Source organism: Peromyscus californicus, unplaced genomic scaffold (genome assembly GCF_007827085.1).
Source record: "Peromyscus californicus insignis strain IS unplaced genomic scaffold, ASM782708v3 Scaffold_7__1_contigs__length_154581171, whole genome shotgun sequence".
Classification (NCBI taxonomy): Eukaryota; Metazoa; Chordata; class Mammalia; order Rodentia; family Cricetidae; genus Peromyscus; species Peromyscus californicus.
The window spans coordinates 95,436,071-95,442,128 of record NW_026294595.1 but is presented as its reverse complement, the minus strand read 5'-3'; positions in this window follow the sequence as shown (position 1 = coordinate 95,442,128).

The following is a 6,058-nucleotide window of genomic DNA, read 5'->3' as shown; positions in this document are numbered from 1 at the left end:
CAGCCTTACTCTGCTTTCCCATATGTGATCTTCTAGATCAGTGGTTCTCAACCTTCCTAATGCTGTGACCCTTTAATACAGTTCTTCATGTTGTGGTGACCTCTAATCACAAAATCATTTTTGTTGTTACTTCATAACTGCAATTTTGGTACTGTTACGAATCATGATGTAAATATCTCACAAGTGTCAGAGATTCATCCTGACCACAGGGGCCAGGCAGAACACAGAGAAACTTCCCTCTACATTTGGTGCCCAAACATGATGGCAAGAGTTTTCACCTAAAACCTGAGAGAACTTACTAAAATGGAGCTAAGAGCAGCTTCCTAGTTCCTATGTCTCATGGGGGCCATGGTACAGAGATGCCGCTGTACAGAGATGCTCTGGCATTTGAGCTTGAGCATAGCATTGCGGATTCCCTCGTGGTACACAGAGGAATCTCCAAGTCACACTGTGCATTGGTTGGTGGATTTAGCTTTTGCTAAGCACAGACAAAAAAAAAAAAAAAAAAAAAAAAAAAGCACACACCTTTAATCCCAGCACTTGGGAGGCAGAGGCAGGCAGATCTCAGTGAGTTCGAGGCCAGCCTGGTCTACAAAGTGAGTTCCAGGATAGTCAGGACTATACAGAGAAACCCTGTCTCGAAAAACCAAAAAAAAAAAAAAAAAAAGGGTGCACGGGGTTGGGGGGGGGGGGAGTTCTGGGCTACACACTGCTTGATGGAGACATAGACCCACTGCTTCCCAGAGTTGGTGGTGAGCATGGCTCCCAGAGCTGGCGGCAAACATACCTCCACCATGTTGGAAAGCCAAATGGGGTGGATTCAACAGCCAAAGTCGCCATGCAGCTTAGCAGTTTAAAATACCTCTTAGCCAGAAAAGGATTATAGATTCACAATAAGACAGATTCAGATTGAATAAACCTCTAAACGGTTTACAATGTATGTAAAAATATACATAGGCTTGGAAGAGAGAGAAAATGAACATAGACAGTTATATAAAGAAATAAAGTTTTAAAAAATAAAATCTTTAAAGAGGCAGTAAAAAATAATATAAAAGTTAAGCCACATAAGGATGGAAATTACACAAAGAATCTGGATACTGCATATTATTATATTGTTTTTGGTATTTTTTTTTTTTTTTTTTTTGGTTTTTCGAGACAGGGTTTCTCTGTGTAGCTTTGCGCCTTTCCTGGTACTCGCTTTGGAGACCAGGCTGGCCTCGAACTCACAGAGATCCGCCTGCCTCTGCCTCCCGAGTGCTGGGATTAAAGGCGTGCGCCCAACACCGCCCGGCTGTTTTTGGTATTTTTAACTACAGAGACATTTGATTGTACTAAGTTAAACCAATATGTATATTTTAAAGGTATCTTGACTTCAAAATTTATGGCTAAGGATATGCTGTTTTGGAAAAGAGGTTCTGCTTTTGTTTCCACAGAAGATGAGAACCTATGGATTGCTTCCAGGCTAGTATGGTTTGATCAACCAAGACCCCACCCCCCAAAGGTTGATACAGCCTCACAGACTACTACAGCCAAGATTTAACTATAATTCTTAAATTTCTCAGGATCCCCATAAGATTGCTAGTGCCTCCAATCATCAGGAAGTAGTATGGGAAGCTACACCCAAATACCCAAAATATTGTTTATGAATGTTTATTTTTATTTAAAATGGGTCAATTATAAATGCAATCTCTTTCTAAAGAAGAAAAGGGGATATAGATATGATAGGATGTAAGGGTAGATTATTGAATCTACTTTTAAAGAGCAGCAACTTGTTTGAAAAGTTTTACATTGCTATGGATTTTAGTTTATTGATACAAATTTAAAGTTAATTTTGTTATACTATATATATATTTCTACTCTTGTTTAATGTATTATGTTTATGCAATGCATTTAAAATTTTAATGCATAATTAAGAAATACAGATTAATAATTAGTCATCTATGATAATCAAATTTACAGTCATATTAGTTAAGTTTTCTAGGTGTACAAAGAGATATTTCAGTTAGGTAGATAATCTTCAAACACTTCAAAGACATACAGAATATGGCACTTAAAATATTTTAAGAACTTAGGACTTTTCTGGACATTGAGACACGTCAGTTCCTGGCAGCACCAATCTACTTCAGAGAAGATTATGGGCATCAAAGAAACTCCATATGGAATTTGCTTTCTTTATGGCAAAAGTTAGCCATTTGGGCAAGAAACTACTCTTGCCTCAGCTTCTTGACAGGATGTTGTATAAACTGGACATGCAGGACCCATAGAAAGATCACCACTGAACTTTACAAGGCTAGATGGTCCTTCAGGTTCCTGCTTCACAGAAGAAACTGACATTCTACAGGACACAGAGAGAAGCAAGTGACGAACTTTGCCAGAATGGGCGGAACAGTCCCTAAAATTTCCTGCTTCACTGAAAGCTATGCCAGAGACTCTAGGCCTGTAGGCTGAAGATGGATGCCCCAACGTTGCAGATGCCCCAACTTTGTTTAGATGACTGTCCAGGCAGCCAGATGTCTCTGTCATTTCTAGAATTATGGAAGTTGCTATTCACTTCCTTTTTACTCAGGTCATATTATATCCTTCTGGGGTCTTCGATGGAGTTAAAGACTAGATATTTATAATTATCCACCACAGGTCTCCACCACCTGAGTCCAGTCTTTCCTTTTGTGCCTGTACCACCCTGCCTGCCATTGATTGCTTCAGGGGTCATCGGCAATGACAGTTACCGAGTTATTAGTCTATTTCAACTTGGAATTGTGTTGTTTTGCCTTCAATACAGTGGCTGCACCTTAAGCAACTGCTGTTCCCACCAGCAATTGCAACTCCACAGCTACCAGCAGCAGGCTGGGCACACCAGCTGCAGTTGGTGAGAATTCTGTTCCCTTAGGGCACTGGCTCTGTCGCGCTGCTAATGGAAACTTTATCTAAATCTCTATCCTTCTATAGAACTCAGGATTCAAAGATTGAGGTGAAATCCTACTTGCTCAGGGAGGCTGAATAGCAAGTAGCTAACTGTCTCTCCTTCATCGTCTCAAAAAAAGGGGCCATCCTTCTGCTCAGCCCCCACTAAAGAACCCTCGATACACATAGTTCCTCCCTACCACTTCCTGTCAGCTAGTTGCTGACCCAGCATCCTGACCCCAGGTTAATTTTATTTAATCAAACAAATTTAACACATCTTTGCATTGTTAACAAAATGAGCAGAAATAAATGTAACAAACCTTTACATAGTTAAAATAATATTCCACAACAGAATTAAGATTCTTTAAGCAATAAAGCACTAAGAAGTTTGGTACCAGGATAGGAGGCGTTTCTGTGACAGGCCAGACCATGTTGTTTTGGGGAGGATTGTGGAAGGACTTCGGACCTTTGGGCTAGAAAAGTCATTGAGTGTTGAGAACTCAGTGGGCTGTTCTGTAGGAGCTTAGAAGATGAGAGTATTCAAACAATGAAGACATGGCTTGTGAAGTTTCAAAGGGAAGTCAAGACTCAACCAGGTTATTTTGTGAAGAATCTGTGGTGTCTGGTCAGCTGAGGCTGAAGAATCAGCTACGGTTAACAAGAAAGCAGAACCACTAAAGGAAAACCTTTGCTTTGCCTGGACAATGCATGCTGGTCAGCTGGGACTAAAGACTCAGCTGTGATTAAGAAGAGACTAGCATCACTGAGGTGAAGTCTTCTACAGTGTTTCCTGAGAGTCAGCACACAGAAACTGTGATCCAGAGGTGGCCAAGGTTTTACCTAGTGCTGGTAGCCGAATTTGGTAGCATAAGAGTCACCCAGATAGTGCTGGCTTTGAAGGTATGAAGGGGTCATGAAGAGCAGCTGAGGCTTGGCACTTTGTGGCAGGGTTGGAGTCCCTGAAGAGAGCCCAGAAGATCGTGAGTAAATCCCAGATATTGGACATTGAGTTATTTACACTTTTGGAGTATGGTTTTGCTTGTTCAGATTGTGGCTGTGCCCTGGTTCTTCTTCTGTGAAGCCCATTGATGAGTGTAGAGCTGAACCCCACTAGGAAAATGTTCCGAGGATTCCTGAGCCCATGGGGTCTCAATTCTGGAAACCCAAATCAGAGGCTGAACTCAGACTGAAGGAAAAATTTAACTACAGCAAGCCGGACATGTACTATGATTACAAGGGTGTGAAGCCAAGATTTCCACAATCCCCCTTCACTGCCATTGCCCAGAGGAGCAAGCAAGTGGATACAGAATAATAAGAAAAGCTTGCAGGAGTCTGAACACATGCTGCCTGAACCTACCAGCAAGGAAAAGCACCAAACCCATAGACACAGCTCTAGAAAACAGGTAAAGACCCTAAACTTGAGAAAGCTACAAGGCTCATCAACCTCTGCCCCCTCCTATCATCCCATAAAGCCAGAGACCCACTGAAACCCTAGAAATTGTGTGTGGCTGGACCTGGCTCATGATGCTTCATCAGGATTTGAGCAACACACCCCAAACTACATGGGCTATGGAGACAGCAGAGGGAAGGGCCAGCATTTGCAACCAGAACCCTGAAGTACAAAGGTGTACCAGCATCTGAGACTCCACCCATAAAGCACAGACTGGACTGGCATCTGTAATTGAGTTATTCAAAGTCAGACCAAGAGAGAACAAGAGTATAATGGAGGAACTCCCAGGCAGGGGTGAGACCGGCTTCTTGTAGCTGGAGAAAGGACACTGAGAGATGAGACTGAGTCTGGTTATCAGTCCGGACAGTTTTCATAGCTTGTATCCCCACCCAGATCTCTCTCCTCCCCGCATGTTTCTCCCCTATTTAACACCCAATGTCAATTTAGCATGCCAACTTGCTCCTATTCTTGCCCTGGGTCACTTTTCCCTTCTTCTTACTCTTTCCTTTCTTTTTGTCCTCTCCCAAAGATCAGGGATTTGGGAGATTTGCAGGGTCTCTATATTCCTATACCCCAGAAGAGGGCACCAGATGGTTGTGAGCCACGGTGTGGTTGCTGGGAATTGAACTCAGGACCTCTGGAAGAGCTGCCAATGCTCTTATCCTTTGAGCCATCTCTCTAGGCCCGTATCTTTGCCGGTCTTTTCAGTCTACCTTCAGCCAAAATTCCCTCCCCAACTCTCGTGTTTCCACAGCACCCCCTATCGACCCAATACTAATCTTAATCTTAGCCTTTTTCTTCTCTTTTTCCACTCATACCCACATAACTATAGTGGTTTGAATGAAAATGGCCCCATAGGCTCTTAGGGAGTGGCACTATTAGGAGGTGTGGCCTTACTGGAGTAGGTGTGGCTTTGTTGGAGGAAGTGCTTCACTAGGGAGCAGGCTTTGAGTGCTCAATGCTCCAGCCAGCTCTAGTGTCAGCGTCTAGATGTTACACTTCCTCCGGCTTGCAGATGCAGATGTAGAACTCTCAGCTATCCCTCCAGCCCCAATTAAGTGTCTTCCTTTGTAAGAGATGCCTTGGACCAGGCGTGGTGGCGCACGCCTTTAATCCCAGCACTCGGGAGGCAGAGCCAGGCGGATCTCTGTGAGTTTGAGGCCAGCCTGGTCTACAGAGTGAGTTCCAGGACAGCCAAAGTTGTTACACAGAGAAACCCTGTCTCTATAGTCTCTCTTCACAGCAACAGAAGCCCTAACTAAGACACTAACATATTAGCATATGCAGTAATAACCACTGAGCAATCTTTCCAGCCTGTTCATTTTCTTTTCTTTTATTCTTATTCTTTTTGAGATTAGGTCTCTCTGTAGCTCTCTGGGTGTCCTGGAACATACTATGTAGACCAGGCTGGCATCTGATTCAGAAATCTGTCTCTGACTGCCAAGTGCTAGGATTAAAGGTGTATGCCAACATGCCTGTCTCACAATAAAAGATTTTAAATGATGGCCGGGCAGTGGTGGCGCACGCCTTTAATCCCAGCACTCGGGAGGCAGAGGCAGATCTTTGTGAGTTCGAGGCCAGCCTGGTCTCCAAAGCGAGTACCAGGAAAGGCGCAAAGCTACACAGAGAAACCCTGTCTTGAAAAAAACCAAAAAATTAAAAAAAAAAAGATTTTAAATGACACTTTTAGTTGCATTAAATGACACA